At 44.2% G+C, this 18,999-nt stretch overlaps 1 protein-coding gene across 2 annotated transcripts in view; it reads left to right on the top strand.

Moving 5' to 3' along the window:
* Positions 1-18,999, top strand: part of BRD10 (bromodomain containing 10) — a 76,839-nt gene that overhangs the window by 11,255 nt on the left and 46,585 nt on the right. The gene's annotated exons all lie outside the window — the stretch shown is intronic.

Raw genomic sequence — 18,999 nt, forward strand, 5'->3', positions numbered from 1 at the left:
TGAAAAAATTTACAACATATCCTGCATTGTACTGTTGAACCCAATTTATTATATATTTTAGGAGTCGGTCCATTTTATACTGATTCCAACTCCACCAAAATGGACACAGACTCCACTACTCCAACTCCACAGCCCTGGTTAGGAAGTTTAAAAGTTAAAAAGGGTTAAAAGTTGACCAGCGATTTCTCATTTTTCCTACAAAATTTACAAAACCATTTTTTTTAGGGACCATATTTGAAGTTGCTTTGAGGTGCCTATATGACAGAAAATACCCAAAAGTGACACAATTTTAACAACTGCACCCCTCAAGGTGCTCAAAACCACATTCAGGAAGTTTATTAATCCTTCAGGTGCTTCACAAGAATTAAAGCAATGTGGAAGCAAAAAATGAAAATGTAACTTTTTCCCACAAAAATGTTACTTTAGCCCCAGATCTTGCATTTTCACCAAGGTAAGGCTGTGTGCCCACTATGCATTTCTAAGCGTTTCCGTAGCGGCAATTCCGCCGCAGAAACGCTTAAATGCTTGGTAGAAGGTCTGCTATGTTCTCCAATGATAATCCGCATGTGCTGTGCACATGCTGCGGAAATTTCCGCTGCGGATTATCAATGCGGAAAAATCCGCAGCACTATCAATTATTTTGCGTAAGCGCAGCGTTTTTGCCGCCATTGACTTGCATTGAATCGCTTAATATCCGAATGACTACATGTGCACATGCGGATATTAAGCGATGCAATGTGCCTGGGTCTGGAGAAGGAGACTCTCATCCAGACCCAGGTACCATAGTACCTGTAAAATAAAAAAAAAAAAAACATTATACTCACCTTCTGATGGCCCCCGGTCTCCTTAGTGATGCGTCCTGGCTCCCCGGTGGCTCGCGATGGTCTAAAAGGACCTTCCATGACGTCATTTAGTCATGTGACTGGTCACGCGACCGCTGACGTTACGGTCGCGTGACCTGTCACATGACTAAATTAAGTTATGGAAGGTCCTTTCACACCACCGCGGGCCATTGGAAGGTGAGTATAATTTTTTTTATTTTTTTTACTTTCTAACATTGTTGTTCGTCTTTTTTTTTTTTTCTGTTTGTTGGTTTTTTTTTTTTTATAACTAACTTGGTCACACTATATAAAATTCATGCCGGTTGCATGGATTTATATAGTGTGACCAAGTTGTCAAGCACTTTCCAAGTGATGCTAAAATTGCTTGGAAAGATCTTGACAACCCGCATGCGGAAATGCATGTGCAAAACGCGTGACAAACGCTTGTCCTTGGCTGAAAAAAAACGCATGTAAAATCCGCATCCGTTTTTTTTGCCAGGTAGATGCAGGAACGCTCAGGAAAAATCCGGAGCATTTCTGCATCGTGGGCACATAGCCTATCAGGAGAAAATGTGCAATTTCTCCTGAGCACGCCGATACCCCACATGTGGTGCAAAACTACTGTTTGGGCACACCACAGGGCTCGGAAGGGAAGGAGCACGGTTTGACTTTTGGAACACAAAATTTGCTGGAATCGAGAGCAAACGCCATGTCATGTTTGGAGAACCTGAACAGTGGAAACCTCCATGCTTTTCGTATGGCACTGTATGGTTTGAGGGCCTGATCTGAGAGATCTACACCCCCTCATGAATTTATTATAATCCAGCTGGGAGCTATTGCCACGGTGTATTGTGGTCAAGATAAGGACATCCCTCTTGTCCTTATACTTGACCACCAAAATGTTGTTTCTGCATTGGACTCTGTTTCACCCTTTCTCAGCAGTTGCCCAATTAGCGGCTTAGGGAGGCCTCTCTGTTTTCATCACATGGTGCTGCATGCAACTGTACCTCTGACAGAGAGGGTCTTGAAGAGCGGGATGCTGGTGTAAAAGTTATCTACATAGAGGTGATAACTCTTATCCGGCAGTGGGTGCAGCAATACTCAACGTTTTCTCACTAACCCCAGGACAGGGGGGCATTCATGGTAGTCAATCTGGGTGTCCCTCCCTTCGTACACCCTAAATCTGTGTGTGTACCCTGAGAAACAGCTTGGTTCCGTTTAATTCTGTACCTGGCTGTCTTACTGGGCCGGAATTGTTGGAATTTTAGCCTTTTTTTTAAATGAACCAGAGATTAATCTATAGCGATGTCCCTTTGGGAGTTGTACGCTGCAGCAAATTTTCTGCTGATGTTCAACTGCTGGTGTTCAACTACTGGCCGAATTTTATGTAGACGCTCAAAGTTAGGATTGTCTCGGGGAGAATACTGTGCATTATCACTATAATGCAAAAATATTTGGATTGCTTCAAATCGTGTCCTTGTCATGGCCATACGGAATACCAGTGTGCTGTATAGTTTATCGATATACCAGTATTGCCGAAGCTCTGGTTTTCTGACTATGCCCATATGCAGCACAGTGCCCCAAAATGTCATAATTTACAGGGGTCTATCTGGGGTATGATGACGTGGGATTTTGGGTGAAAAATTGTTGGGCATACAAACTTTTCTGGGCCACCATAATATTTATTACATTCTTGCTGGAAAAAACTTGAAAAAGTCAATTTCAGTGAGGCCTATAACATCAAATTGGATTCCTGAGCTGCCCATAAAATCCGTAATTACAGGCTGATTTTCGGGGGGTGCACTCCATATGGGATCGATTGTTGAAGGACTTGTCTGGGTCCTAGGAGGCCTTGCTGGGGCTCCTTTCTCACTAGATGAGGAGGAGGAGAAGAAATAGAAGAATGTGGAATCTTCCTCACTGCCTGAATCCGTGTCGGAGGCAAGGTAAGCGTATGCCTCCTCTGGTGAATAACGTTGTGTTGACGAATGGGCCATTTTTATTTTAGTCTTCTAATCAGTGGGGATATGTGTGTGTGTTACTTTTACACGTGGATTGTGTGGGGCATGTGTAAAGGGTACTATTTATTATAAAAAGTAGAGGCAAAACAAGTAGACTTAGAAGGAAAAAAAACTACAGAGACGTTCACTACACTAATGCCCAACCTATACAGCTGCTCTATACTAAACTTTTTTTTTTTTTTTTTTCTACAAGAAAGTTGGACGTCACTAACACACTGTCTGCTACTCTGCCTATAGCAAAAAAAAAAAAGAAAGTCCCTTGGCACAGACTCTGATCAGCAGCGATTCTGATCAGAGCTCTGTGGCTTCGGGAAGCGCACGTTAGTGTCGCAAAAAAAGTGCGGCACGAATGTTCAGTGCAAAATACAATTGGGGTGTGCACGCAGGAGACGCACAGACAGAACAGCACTGGATCGGAGGAGGATCGCACTGGCTTCCAATGATTTTTCTTTCTCAGGTACACAGAATTTCTACACTACTGCTTTTGAAAGCCAGATCTGAGGAAAATATGGCTTGCAGAGCAGCGATCTTTATTTTACACTAACCCTTTTGGCAATGATTGGCCGAACAATAGTTACTGACCAATCGGTGCCAAAAGGGTTAATCAACAGAGGTGACTTTGATCACCATTCATATTTTGCTGCTGTTTGGTGCTCTCTGACACCACAAATCACAGCGTGTCGTATTGAATTTTTTTTTTTTTTTAACTTTGTCGAATCACTGTGATTGGCTGGTCAGAATTGACAGCGATCGTGGACACTGTGAGTGGGGTTGGGGGGGGGCGTTAGAGCGACAGCAGCCATCTGAACTCGTAAAGCTCTGTATTGCACAGTGACCATGTACGGCGGATGTCATGAAGGGGTTAATGAATGAAGAGGCACATGTCTCCAGCAATGTTAATTTTCATCTGTGAACTTACTTTTACTCCGTCCTTAGCAGTAAGCCAGCAAACTGTCCACATTGCATTTTAATACAGTCCAGACCCTAAGTTCAAAGAAATATTAGGGGCTCCTAAATTCCTCATGACCAGATTACAGTTTGCAGGTTTAAGCTAGGTTCACATCTGTACTCTGCATTTCCCTGGAGGTATACACCTGAAATGCAAAGCTCTGCATACAGACATGGCAGAATACATAGACTAAAATGGGCAGGTTCCAATCATTTTTATCCTATAATAGAAGAGGATACAGCCAGATTAGTGGTGAAATGGTTATATTTAAAATGGCACTCCAGTGTTTGTTTTTTATTTTAGCGCTGGAGTGGTGCCACTAATCTTGGTCTCATACTTACCAGCCGCCGTCTTCTTCTGTTCTCTGTGCCACTCTGGTTGGTTTCCAACAGTTTGTGACCTGCTGGAATGCTCCAGTGTTTGCTGGGTGATCAGGAAGTCACAACACAGTGCAAGGCCCCCTTCACACGTCCTTGTTTCCAATACATGTAGTGACAGTTTTCACATTTTCTGGAAACGCTTACACATGAACACATTATAATCTATGGGGCGGCGCACATGTCCCTGTGTTACACAGACCGTGTGTACATGTGACCCACACGTGGACATGTACTTTTTTTTTTTTTTTTTTCTCCTTGGAGCACGGACATCAATATACACACGGATAACAAAGTGGGACATCCGTGTGACACTTTCAGAATAGAAATTACATGCTTAGGTGTTAGTTGTGCAAAGATGGAGATGGATATTTTTGAGAGATATAATTAGGGTCTTGCATGCGTAGTCTACTGTACTTTAGCTAATAAAAAAAATTAAAAAATGACGTGTGGTCCTCCCTATTTTTGCTAATCATCCAAGGTAAAACAGAAAGATGCGGGCTTATTTTATCAGGCTGGGGAAGGTCCCTTGTTATTGGGCCCTTCCCAGCCTAAAAATACAAGCCTTCAGCCGCCCCAAAATTGGCGCATCACATGAGATGTGCCAATTCTGGAGCTTTGCCTCACTCTTCCCGATTGCCCTGGTGTGTTGGCAATTGGGGTAATGGTAGTTGGGGTTGATGTCAGCTATGCTTTGTCAAAAATCACAGTTGCTCTGGGGTTAGTTAATGGAGGGGTGTTTATCAGACAGCCCCTTTACGAACTCTATCATAAAAATTTAAAAGCACAGAAAAAACATTTTATTTGAATAAAGACTCCGCCCCCACCCACTCCCACTATCACTCGTTCACCACTTTATTGAAAAAACAAACAAAGCAGGCAAGTCTGCAGTAATCCACCCAATCCAAAGTAGCCCAGAAATGGATATCTGAAAGACCTAAACAGGGCTGCGGCTGCTCTCACTTCATGGTACAAGGTGGAGACAGTGACACCAGCACTGATAGGCAACCTAACAGCCCCCGGACTGTGAGTGCCAGCACCACTGGAACAGCGCCAGCATGGGAGGGGAGTCTAAGCTTTTTTTTATATTATCGGGGCCAAACATTTAGATCAAGAAGGGGTTGTCCACTTTTAATCTGTTGAATAGTCAAGCACAAGAGCTTGTCACAGCCAAAACCATTGATGGTGTTTAAATAAAAACTTTGGATGCTTTTTTTTTTAAATTTTATACAAGTAAAGTTCCTTATGAATTTGTGGTTCAGTTGATCAACAATAGGTATCAGGAGAGAAATATTAGCTCTTTTGGGGCAGACTGGATCGTGCGCTGTGCATGTGCCCCTTTCCTCATTCTTTTCCCATCCCTCGATTAAAGTTGATGGACATTGTTATTTTTTCAACTGTATTTACTATGTAACTGAGTCTTATCCTTATTTACTCTCCTTTTTTGCTTAAAACATATTAACCTACAGAATTTCTAAGGCTTACCTCTGATTATACTGCTCTTAAAAGGCAGCAAAAATCAACTGAGAGGTTAACTTTACATGCAGAATTTCAGTGCAGGTAACAACTACAGGGTAGAGCAAAAACAAAGTCTTATGGCTGAAAGTGAAGTGGAGCTAAACTGCCAGTTTCCATTGGCCGCAAGGAAAACATTGTTTTCCAGGACATCCCTCCTGACAACACCATCAGGAGGTCGTCCTTCATATCCTTGATAGGGACAGGAAACACACGAGGTTAAAAGGCCCCTCCCTCCACCCCAACTCCAGTGTTTTTCCTGTCCCTATCAGGGACGGGCACAAAAGAGGAATACGTTACCAGGAGCAGGAGTTCCTGAAGCCGGTCACAGGAGGATCGGACCGGGGTCCTCGCACTCGTCCCCTCCCTCCTGCCAGGGTCCGGAGGCCAACAACCTGCTGAAACCAGGGGTCCCTCAGCCTTTGTCTGGTAGGAGTGGAGACTCCCAAGGAAGAACCGCACCCCCCCCCCCCCCCCCAAAAGGGGCTCTGGGTTCTGGCGGCTGCAGCCCTGCGCACAGCTACAGCGTGCGCCGCAAGATGGCAGAGACAGAACTTCCGGTTACAGAGGGAGCGATATTCAAACCTCTAGTAACCGGCGTGCGTTCCACAGTGGAATGCACTTCTGGGATTTTTGAAAAAAATGGCGCCAAACTGAAAATTAAAAAGGAAATGCCGTTTTTTCTGACGATGCAGATGAAAGACAGGTGAGAATCGCTATTTAAGGAAGGGGATGGGACTAAGGTTATCAGTCAACCTGCTCACCAGTAATGGCAGATCAAACCACTGGTCGTTCTGATACTCCGACTGAACCTCCAGTACAAGTAAGTTTACTGAATAGTTCCCCTCTTCTCACCCGTTCCCATTTGTCTGCGGTAGTAAAGAGTCTTGTGCTCCTTGTCATTTTAGGACAAGGAGACACCTAAAGACACGATGACCTCAGCTCCTAAGAAAAGGAGATGCGCCATCTGTAACAAGAAACTACCGGACACATACGGGAAACAGTTATGCTCTACATGTATTGCAAAAGTTGTCAAAGAAGAACATTCCTCCTTCATGTCAGATTTAAGAGCCATAGTGGGAGAGGAAGTGCAGAGTACTGTCATAGACTTAGTCACTCCGCAAGCTCCTCAGGGTGGGCCCCATCACAAGAGGCCACGTCAGGAGCTGGAGTCCAGTTCTGGGGAAGAAGAGTTGTCTGACTTTTCTGCCCTCCGATCAGGACAGGGAAGATTCTATTACTAGCCCCCCAGAAGAGAAGGAAAAATATCTCTTCTTCTGGGAAGATACTGATACACTGTTGCCTGCAGTGAGAAACACTATGCAGATAGAAGACACTTGCCAACCATCATCAGTGCAGGATGAGATGTTTGGGGGGTTGAGAACCCGCAGGTATAAGGTTTTTCCCGTGAATAATCACATTAAGGCAATGATCCTGGAAGAGTGAGAGGACGCAGAGAAGAAGCTAGTAATTCCCAGAAGCTTCAAAACTCACCTACCATTTGAATCAGAAGATATAAAATTATGGGACGAAACCCCAAAAATTGATATCCCGATTGCCAGGGTAGCAAAAAAAACAACATCCATCCCTTTTGAGGACTCATCATCTTTAAAGGATGCAATGGATAGGAAGGCAGACAGTCTCCTTAAAAAGACCTGGGAAACATCTGCAGCAATAATAAAAGCCAATATCGCATCCACTTCAGTGGTAAGATCCATGAGCATATGGCTGGAACAACTGGCAGACCACCTGAGGAGGAAGACATCCAGAGAGGAGATCCTCGACTCAATTCCGCTACTTAAAATGGCAACAGGATTTGTCGCTGACGCTTTGGCAGAATCAATAAGATTTGCTGCTCAGAATGGAGCCCTTTCTACTGCATCCAGAAGAGCAATATGGCTAAAAACCTGGTCAGGAGACAGTCATTCTAAGGCTGAGTTCACACGATGCGTTTTTCGTGCGTTTCCGCGGCGTTTTTGCAGTTGCGGAAAAGCATGAAAAACGCATGGTAGAAGGGAAGCAATGTTCCCCAATTGAAATCCGCATGTACTGTGCCCATGATGCGGATTTTTCCGCAGCGTAAACGCTGCGGTCAAAAATCCGCACCATGTCAATTAATTTTGCGGAAACGCTGCTCTTTTGCCGCCATTGACTTGCATTAGACCGCATGGAATCCGCATCACTGTATATGTTGATGCGCTTTTCATGCGGTCTAATGTGCGGATGGTACCCGGGTGTGGATGAGAGGACTCTCATCCAGACACGGGTACCATTAAAAAAAAAAAAGAATAAAATAAAAAATACATATATTCTCACCTTCTGACGGCCCGCGCTGCGTCCTGCCGGCTTCCCGGGCACTTCGCGGTTGAATGAAGGACCTTCGCTGACGTCAGAGTCATGTGACGGGTCACGTGACGCTGACGTCGGAAGGTCCTACAGTCTTCACTGCCGGCAGCCGGGACCGATGAAGCAGGACACCGGGGGCCATCAGAGGGTAACGTATAGATTTTTTTTTTATTTTTTGACATCACACACTATATAAATCCATGCCGGTTGCATGGATTTATATAGTGTGAAGTTGACAAGCACTTTCCAAGTGATGCTAAAATCGCTTGGAAAGCGCTTGTCAACCAGCATGCGGAAGTGAAAGTGAAGACCGCTTCATTTCCGCATGTCCCTGGCAGGAAACCGCATGTACAATCCGCATGCGTTTTTTCCTGCCAGAGAGATGCAGAAACGCTCAGGAAAAAATCCTGAGCATTTCTGCATCGTGTGCACATACCCTAAGAGTAAATTGTGTGCCATTCCCTTTTCAGGCCTCCGGGTGTTTGGTCCAGTATTGGTATGTAATAAAACCTGGCACTCGAAGACTTAGATTAATTTTCTTGATTTTAATAAAGTGGATAATAATACAGTGTACAAACGTTTCGGTCGCTTAGGACCTTCATCATTGTACTAAAACAAAATAAATGACAGTCAATATATGGTCACAAAGGTCGAGTGAAATATACGTCATTATATAATGTATAACATTATAGCTATGATGGTTGTGAACTACCTGGAATGGGAAGAGGAAGGGACAGGGAAGGAGGCATGAGGTAGATGTCCCAGAAATAGAGAAATGGAAGAACATACCAGTATATTAAGATGAAGTTGCCTGGAGTGAGCTGAGACCACAAAGGAGGCTGTAGAGAGAGAAAAGGTATTAATTGTTGAAAGTAGCTTGTGGACCCAGAGAGGGGCAAGGGATAGGCACATGCCTTATATTGACAAGATGTATGGGAACGCGGTATCCACCTCTTGTTCCAATGGTGTAAGGTACAGACTGTGGGTGGCAGGCCTTAAATAGGCGGTGGGTGGCTCCAGTGTGGATAGAATAGCATTGGTGGCAGTGAGACGCCGAGAATGCGCACGGTGTTGAAAGGACCTGCCGGACCGGAAGTGATGTAGCGGCCGCGTCACTAGGTCCTAAAGCTAAGCGGTGGTCATGTGGGCGGAAGTGACGTGCCGCTTGCGTTCCACAGCGAGGGTTGTGCATTCCACTGTGCGGCTTGTGGGCATGGATGGCTAGAACAAGGGGTTTTGTGAAGATAGGAGACAGGGGATCCAAGGAGGGGACATCAGGAGGGACCAGGGAAGGAGCAGGGATCTAGGGATGATTCTAGAAGACAAGAAAAAGAACGTTAGATTGCACAATAATTGACAAAAGTACATACAATAATTTAGCAAAAATAAATACTGTCTGTAGATGACACTGTACAGACCAAATGTTTGGACACACCTCATTTAAAGATTTTTCTGTATTTTCATGACTTTGAAAATTGTACATTCACACTGAAGGCATCAAAACTATGAATTAACACATGTGGAATTATATACTTAACAAAAAAGTGTGAAACAACTGAAAATATGTCTTATATTCTAGGTTCTTCAAAGTAGCCACCTTTTTGCTTTGATGACTGCTTTGTACACTCTTGGCATTCTCTTGATGAGCTTCAAGAGGTAGTCACCGGAAATGGTTTTTACTTCACAGGTGTGCCCTGTCAGGTTTAATAAGTGGGATTTCTTGCCTTATAAATGGGGTTGGGACCATCTGTTGTGTTTTGCAGAGCTGATAGTCCTACTGAATAGACTGTTAGCTGCTTTTTTCTTGCCATAATACAAATTCTAAGTAAAGAAATATGAGTGGCCATCATTACTTTAAGAAATGCAGGTCAGTCAGTCTGAAAAATTGGGCAAACTTTGAAAGTGTCCCCAAGTGCAGTTGCAAAAACCATCAAACGCTACAAAGAAACTGGCTCACATGAGGACCGCCCCAGGAAAGGAAGACCAAGAGTCACCTCTGCTTCTGAGGATAAGTTTATCCGAGTCACCAGCCTCAGAAATCGCAGGTTAACAGCAGCTCAGATTAGAGACCAGGTGAATGCCGCACAGAGTTCTAGCAGCAGACACATCTCTTCAACAACTGTTAAGAGGAGACTTTGTGCAGCAGGCCTTCATGGTAAAATAGCTGCTAGGAAACCACTGCTAATGACAGGCAACAAGCAGAAGAGACTTGTTTGGGCTAAAGAACACAAGGAATGGACATTAGACCAGTGGAAATCTGTGCTTTGGTCTGATGAGTCTAAATTTGAGATCTTTGGTTCCAACCACCATGTCTTTGTGCGACGCAGAAAAGGTGAACGGATGGACTCTACATGCCTGGTTCCCACCGTGAAGCATGGAGGAGGAGGTGTGATGGTGTGGGGGCGCTTTGCTGGTGACACTGTTGGGGATTTCAAAATTGAAGGCATACTGAACCAGCATGGCTACCACAGCATCTTGCAGCGGCATGCTATTCCTTCCGGTTTGTGTTTAGTTGGACCATCATTTATTTTTTCAACAGGACAATGACCCCAAACACACCTCCAGGCTGTGTAAGGGCCATTTGACCAAGAAGGAGAGTGATGGGGTGCTACGCCAGATGACCTGGCCTCCAGTCACCAGACCTGAACCCAATCGAGATGGTTTGGGGTGAGCTGGACCGCAGAGTGTAGGCAAAAGGGCCAACAAGTGCTAAGCATATCTGGGAACTCCTTCAAGATTGTTGAATGACCATTTTTTTTTTAATGACAAATCTTTAAATGAGGTGTGTCCAAACTTTTGGTCTGTACTGTATTTATATGTGATAGTATTTATGCATAGTAATACTCAGTAATGTGGCACGTATTATACGTAGAACAACAATAAAATTGAACCAGTAGATCCCATCTCTTATTAGGATATGTCACTGGCTGGAGAGCCTTCTGTGTAAAAGACCGAATTAGCATGGGTTCAACGCGAGGGTTGTAGAGAAATAAAAATTGTCTAAATGGCTATTTAGGTGAAGGAGAGAAGATCATATTCTCGATTGAGTCCCCTAGGTGTAAGAGATTGTAAATCATGAATCCAGTAAGCCTCCCGGTGCTTAAGCATGCGTATACGGTCACCCCCTCAGCGTGGTAGTGGTACATGATCAATAACCTGGAATTTAAGTTGTGAAGTTGTATGGCCTGCTGTCGCGAAATGGTATGGTAATGGTAATAGTAAGTTCTTGCAGCATATGGTAGATTTGTGTTTAGATATGCGGTCCTTGACGGATTGTGTTGTCTCTTCAACATAAATAAGCCCTCATGGACATTTGATCAAGTAGATTACCAAAGATGAATTGCAAGTATAATAGTCCTTGATTTGGTATTGTTTACCTGTGTGTGGGTGGTAGAATGTATTACCTCTGGTGACGTTATTACACTGGTAGCATTGTAAACACGGGGATGTGCCGGTTTTCGGGTTTGAAAGAAATATTTGTCGGGGTAAGGTTTTAGTGCTACCAAAGTCAGCTTGGATAAGTCGGTCTCTGATGTTGGGGTCTCTTTTAGATTCCTTCAGTAAATCGGGGGGGGGGGGGGATATCCTCTCTCTTCAAATTTACTTTGCATTTCTTTAAGTCTTAAGGTCACAAATAGCCGGATCACTCCCTATCCGTTTTACACAATGGAATTGTGACTTGGGAATCAAAGAAGCGGTGGATTTGGGGTGTAAGCTGTCAAAACGAAGTAGCCCGTTACGGTCCGTGGGTTTAATATAGAGGTCAGTAGAAAGTGTCCCCTCTTGGTTCTTGATGACCCTGATGTCTAGAAAGTTAATAGTCAGGGTGTGAGGAAATCATGAGTTTAAGTCCCTCCCATGCTGAATTGATGGTATTAAAGTCTGTGAGTGACTCAACCGAACCCGAACCCCCCCCCCTCCCATATGCAGAATATATCGTCTATGTATCTTTTCCATAGAATGGCATAAGTTTTATATAGTATGTTTGGGTAAACTATATTATCTTCACATGTAGCAATTGCCATAAGGAGGGGTTACATTAGAGCCCATAGCGGTCCCCTGTCTTTGGATGTAATAGGCATCTTGGAACAGAAAAAAACTTTTTGGTCAAGACTAAGGTGAGGAGATCTATGCAAAGATCTCGTATCTCTGGAGATATATCAGATTTGTCCAATAGGTTCCCAACACATTGGATGCCTTTTTCATGTGGAATAGAGGTATAGAGATTATTGACATCTAGAGTCACTAAGAGGGCGTCTGGTTGGATTTGGTAAATTGTTCGAATCATACTGAGGAAGGCTGTGTCAAGTATGAACAATGGACTTTCTTTTATCAATGGGGTAAGTATTTTTTCTAAAAAGATTGACTACGGGGACAGTATGGAGTCAGTTGAGGCGACTATTGGGCGTCCTGGTGGTTTTTCTAATTTATGAATTTTAGGAAGTGTGTAGAACACTGGGGTTATAGGAAGTTTTTTTTATGAGAAAATCTCGTGTTTTGAGATCAATTGTGCCCTTCCTCAAGTGTTGATCAATGATCCCTGTGACTAGTGTACTAATGTTGTATGAGGGATCGTGATCATTTCAAGTACACTGTGGTATCAAGTTGACGCTGAATCTCCGTTAAATATGTAGTCTTGTCCATTACGACTATAGCCCCGCCTTTGTCGGCAGGTTTAATTATGATCGATTGATCAGCCTGCAGGGATTTAAGGGCTTGTTTGTCCAAGCTGGACATATTGTGGTGATAGTGTATACATCCCCTATCCATGTCAGATCGTAGTTTTTGAAAAGAGTGATCTATAAATTCAATAAGTCTCCACTGCATGTTGGTTGCGTGGCGGTCGACAGGTGCTTTTTAAGTTTTTTAAACCTAGACTGGCTGCAGTAATATGGGGTGAACCCATGGGGGTAGTGGATAGTGAAGTGGTTGTGTTCAGGGTGGACTCCTGTGAAAATTGTGCTTTGAGTCTGATAGAGCGAAAGAATCTTTGCAATTCCATATCCAATGTAAAAGTATTACAGCTGTTGGAAGGACAAAAATTGAGACCTTTCTGAAGTACAGCAAATTCAGCAATGCTCAAGGAACGTGAGGAAATGTTCACTACAAGCGGGGTTATACCTGAGAGCGGGTCACCTGAACGAAGTCCATGTTACCTCTTGTGGGTCCCTCCTCTCATGGTCCTCTTCTTCTGAAGTTCTTCTTGTGGTTGCCTAAAAAAATGAGTAGATGTAGTGAGGTCACATCTGTCTGTCTCTGATCCAGAAGTAGATTGATCTGTAGAGGAGTGTCCGAAGCGTGTGTAGTTTCTTCTGGGAGCTTGTTTGTCTCGCCATCTGTAGACACGGTTCAGTTGGTAATCTTCTGAATCTCTGAACTTGGTACGTTTCCTATTTTCAATGTCTCGTCTATGTTTGGTGGCCTGGATTTTATTCTTCAGGGTTTCAGGGTTATATTGACTGTCATTTATTTTGTTTTAGTACACTGATGAAGGTCCTAAGCGACCGAAACATTTGTACACTGTATTATTATCCACTTTATTAAAATCAAGAAAATTAATCTAAGTCTTCGAGTGCCGGGTTTTAACCTATACCAGGAGTGCGATAGTTTTTCCATAATCTATTGGTCCAGTATTGGATGAAATACTGGAAAAAGCCTCAGATGGGGGGGGGTGTTTCTGGAGGAGAAACCGAAGGTGTCCTCCTTTCGGAAGCCTCGTTACCAGCAGAAGTCAGAATATTCCCGTAAAGGGAAGTCTGGTAGATGGAGCTACCCGAAGGGAGGTAAATCGAGGAATCCCCTTCCCACTACAAGTGTTAACACACGTATAAGATGACGATGCCAGGAAAGCCGCAGGAAGACTCCAACATTTCCACGGAGCATGGATGAAGGTTACCAACAGCCCATGGATTCTCCAATCTATTGCATGAGGCTACAAGATAGAATTCAAACCGATCCCACAGGGAAAGTTACACCTGACAACAGCCCAAGCCTCCCAGGTCTCCAAAAGACTAACAGACGTGGGAAAATTTATAAACTCCGGAGCAATGATACCAGAAGCAGAACAGTTTCTGAGCTTCTACTCAGGTCTTTTTTCAATAAAGAAACCCGGGGGTGATTATCGCACCATAATAAATCTAAAGTCTCTAAATAAATCAAAATTCAAAATGGAATCAATCAGGTCGACAATTCCCCTAATCAGACACAACATGGTGATGTGTACAATAGATCTCAGAGGCCTATTATCATATACCAATTCACCGTCCGTCAAAAGTTTCTACGGTTTGCACTAAAAGGAGACACCATTCTACATTACCAGTTCACTTGTCTTCCTATTTGCCCTTTCTTCAGCCCCACGTATCTTTACCAAACTGATGGCCGAAGTTATGGCGTTCCTCAGGGAACAAGGAATATTAATCATTCAATATTTAGACTACTTCCTGGTATTGGCAGACTCTCCACAGGAGCTGAAAACCAACCTAACATCAACCATCCTGACCCTAAGAAATTTAGGATGGATTATAAACTGGGGAAAAAATCACATCTTGTTCCAGAAATAAGAAAGACCTTTTTGGGAATCCTTCTAGACTCCGAACAAAAAATGTCGTTTCTGCCAGAAAAGAAACGGACAGAGCTCAGGGCCAAGATCAAGAAATTCAGGAGGAGGACGAAAGTTTCCATCCGGGAATGTATGAAAATCCTGGGTCTTATGACAGCTTGCATACCGGGAGTCAGGGGGAGCCAATTCCATTCGAGACAACTGCAGCAACAAATTCTATCAACCTGGAATCGAAAAATTGGTCGATCTGGATAAAAGGGTTTCCTTATTGAAGGGAACCAAAAGATCATTAACTTGGTGGACCTCCAAGGCCAACCTACGGGAAGGAGTCATGTGGAAATTAGCCCCATTTGTGACTCACTACTGATGCGAGCAGCAGAGGCTGGGGGGCTCGTGTAAATTGTCAATACCTACAAGGTACCTAGCGGACGCAGGATCATCCCAAATAATCAAATCTGAGAGAGCTTCAGGCCATCTGGGAGGCATTGAAAAGGTGTCGAAAACCTCTAAAAAGTCAACATGTCAGAGTATTAATGGACAACATGACATCAGTGGCTTTCCTCAAACATCAGAGGTCCATGTCACCACCTTCTACAATCCTTGGCGGGAAAAATCTTCCAGTGGGCAGAAAGATCAGTCTTTTCAATATCTGCAGTGCATCTAAAAGGTTCCCACAATACAGTAGCAGACTTCTTCAGTCGAGAAACTGTTCTACAGTCAGAATGGGAGTTGAAACACCTCCCAGTTCGTCACATAACACATCGCTGGGGCATTCTCCAATGGGATCTCTTCGCCACACGAAGAAACGCAAAGGCAGAAAAATTCTTCTCCCTCAATCCAGAAAACAGACCGGCAGGGATAGATGCTTTATCTCAAAGATGGAACGTGAATTTAGCATATGCATTCCCTCCTTTACCCATGATACCGTGACTACTAAAGAAGATTCAGGAAGACCGAGCTAGGGTGATAATAATCCTACCTTTCTGGCCCAAGAGAAGTTGGTTCCCCTTACTGAAGAAAATGTCCCTGGAGGATCCAATAATCCTTCCGGAGAGGCAGGACTTGCTGTTTCAGGGTCCGATATTGCATCCCGATGTGAAAGGTCTCCAGCTTTCCGCCTGGACCCTGAAAGGCAGATCCTGAGATCTAGGGGCCTGTCAGACGCTGTAATCTCAACCATGCAAAATAGTAGGAAACCTGTAACGTCGGCCATCTATACAAAAATCTGGAAGAGATTCTGTTTGCAGTATCAACCAGCATCTGAGAGTTCCGTTCCAGACTTTCCTAAAATACTAGAATTCTTGCAGACCGGGTTTGAAAAAGGCCTAAGACCCAGCACATTAAAAGTACAGATTGCTGCATTCAGCGCTTTCATGGATTATCCCCTAGCTCACCATCCATGGGTAGAGAGATTCATTAAGGCTACAACAAGGTTAAGACCAACAATTAAATCCCACATCCCACCATGGGACTTAAACATGGTCCTAAAGTGCCTATGCAACAAGCCCTTCGAGCCTCTCATAGAATCAAACATAAAATTCCTCAGTGTTCCTAGTCACAATAACCACAGCGAGAAGGATAGGGGGAGATTCAAGCATTCTCAATCAGAGACCCATACCTGAAATGCCTAGATGATTGCATTATTCTCAGGTTAGACCCAGCCTTTTTACCAAAAGTAGTTACCCCTTTCCATATAAATCAGGAGGTGGTCCTACCCTCTTTTTGTCAGGACTATAAAAATGATCAAGAATTAACCTTCCTCTCGATGTCAGGAGAGTAGTTCTACAATACTTAGGTCAAGAAGGACTGGTGTATAGATTCCAACCTATTCATACAGTTTGGGGGGAAAAAAACAAGGGTAAGAAATCAACAAAATCTACATTAGCAAGATGGGTCAGATCAGTAATTAGTCTAGCCTATTTAGCTGAGGGGAAGTCCCCTCCAGAAAATATTACAGCCCATTCTACCAGGGCTATGTCCGCATCATGGGCAGAAAGAGCAGGGGCATCTGTAGACCAAATCTGCAAAGCGGCAACTTGGACAAATCTGAACACCCTCTGCAAACATTATAAATTGGACATTCTATCAGGCCAAAAGATGGCCTTCAGAAGGAAGGTCCTCCAGGCAGTGGACTCACCCTAAAATGTATTCTCCTGATGGTGCTGTCACGAGGGACATCCTGGAAAGTAGGCATTAGACCTACCGGTAATGGGGTTTCCAGGAGTCCCTCATGACTGCACCCATTATATTATATTCCCTCCCTAAATATTCCTGAAACAGCTATGTGAAATAACATAGATTGTTGAAAGGCAAATAAATGCATCCATCCTGGTGTGGTACTTGAAAAATCATTGGAGTTGAGGTGGAGGGAGGGGCCTTTTAACCTCGTGTGTTTCCTGTCCCTATCAAGGATATGAAGGACGACCTCCTGATGGTGCTGTCATGAGGGACTCTTGGAAACAGTATTACCGGTAGGTCTAATGCCTACTTTTTTTCTTTTTACGAAAGGGGATCGTGGGGAGCACTGAATATTCATGCTCCTTTAATAGCGGCACACAGTGTAGCCGCAGTGCGGCTCCTGCTTTTGCCAGCTATGAAGGAGTATGAAGTCACTGCTCCCCGCGCACACAGTCCCGGCGTGGGGAGCAGTGACTTCCGGCAGCTGACCTCTGTCCTTGTGAGTGACTCACATGGAGAGATCAGTGCGGACAGGATGCAGCGCTGGAGGAGAGAGAAGAAAGGTGAGTAGGAGTTTTTTATTTATTTTTTATGTGCAGCATGATGGGGATGAGGGAGGGGGGGGGCATGCATACCAGGGTAAGGATGGGGGGGTACCATGCATACCAGGGTAAGGATGGGGGGGGGGGGGGTTACCATGCATACCAGGGTAAGGATGGGGGGGGGGGGGGTTACCATGCATACCAGGGTAAGGATGGGGGGGGGGTACCATGCATACCAGGGTAAGGATGGGGGGGGGGGTACCATGCATACCAGGGTAAGGATGGGGGGGGGGGGTACCATGCATACCAGGGTAAGGATGGGGACCACGTATAAAAGGAGGGGGGGCATATATACCAGGATGGGGGATATTGTCAGAATTGGGGGACATTACCCCTATACCAGTGTCAACAGAAGACCCCCTCCCCCTTAAAAGTGCATCATGAACACATTTTTTTTGCTTAAATTTTTTTTTTATTATTATTTTCCTTCTCTAAAACCTAGGTGCGTCTTATAGTCCAAAAAATACGGTATATTCTCTTTTAACGTGAATCTATCATCCGATTTAAGAGGAACATTGATTGGGGATAAGTCTGCTCCTCCTTCTATAAGCCAAAATGTCAGAAAAATATTGTGGCAGTAAGCTAAATAGAATACACCTGATTCATTTAAGTCCGATATATTCATGAGGGGAGCCCTCTCCCTGCCACCTACACTGTGACTGACTTGCAGCTATGTATGCAGATACACAGCAGCCAGCCTTTAGTACATTTTGGTTTAATGGAAACCTCTGGGTTTAGGACAAGGGTGTCAAACTCATTTTCACTGAGGGCAACATCAGCATTATGGTTGACTTTAAAGGGCCAATTGTATTTGTAAGGGCTCATGCAGATATCTGTGCAACATGGTTCGAGCACAGACTGGCCAGGGGCTATAGAAGAACTGTCCCTGGGTAGTGGGGCTATAGGAGAGAACAAGTGGTGGCTGACTGCGTTCTTTGTGCTCACCTCTTTTTTTTGCAGGCTGGTGGCGCCTTCACTGTTCCCTCACAAAGATGTGTACTGGCATCGCCCCCTCTCTTGGCTAAATCTACTCAGATTCGAAGATTGCATCAACTCCTTGTGCTGCCTCCGCCCCCCTCTGCTAAGCACTGACTGTGTGTAGAACGCAGCCACTACTTAGTAGAGGGGATGGCGCCAACAAAGGGGGGCGGCTGTCATCTTAGATTTTGAGCTCTGGCTCACACTTCAACACTGGAAGAGCTGGTTGAGCATAGAATATCATGGTGGGCTGAATTCGGCCTGCGGGCCTTGACACCTATGCTTTAGGATGTCTCAATATTTCTTACTGGGGTCTAAGGGTCTGTTTACACTGACTGACTTGCAGCACTAAATGACTGCCAATCAGTAACCCTTTACTGATTGGTCGTTTTATAGCCTGTTTCCCCAGGCAAACTGCATTAAACAATGTTCACTGAATGATTTGTATTAAATCGCTCAGTGTGCGTAGGCCGCCATAGTTCTCTGCAATGCAAGTCCTATTTACACAGGTTAGTGCACCAATGCAATCAAGAATGATTATCTTTTACGCTGTGCTGACTGGCAACCTGTTTACAGTGAAACATTGTTGTGTAACACGCGTTCTTAAGAAGTAGTTTACGGTTGCATTTACAATGAAAGATCATCGTGAATGA

This window comes from Phyllobates terribilis, unplaced genomic scaffold (assembly GCF_046119375.1).
Source record: "Phyllobates terribilis strain yellow unplaced genomic scaffold, ASM4611937v1 Scaffold_1__5_contigs__length_1240528914, whole genome shotgun sequence".
Taxonomy (NCBI): Eukaryota; Metazoa; Chordata; class Amphibia; order Anura; family Dendrobatidae; genus Phyllobates; species Phyllobates terribilis.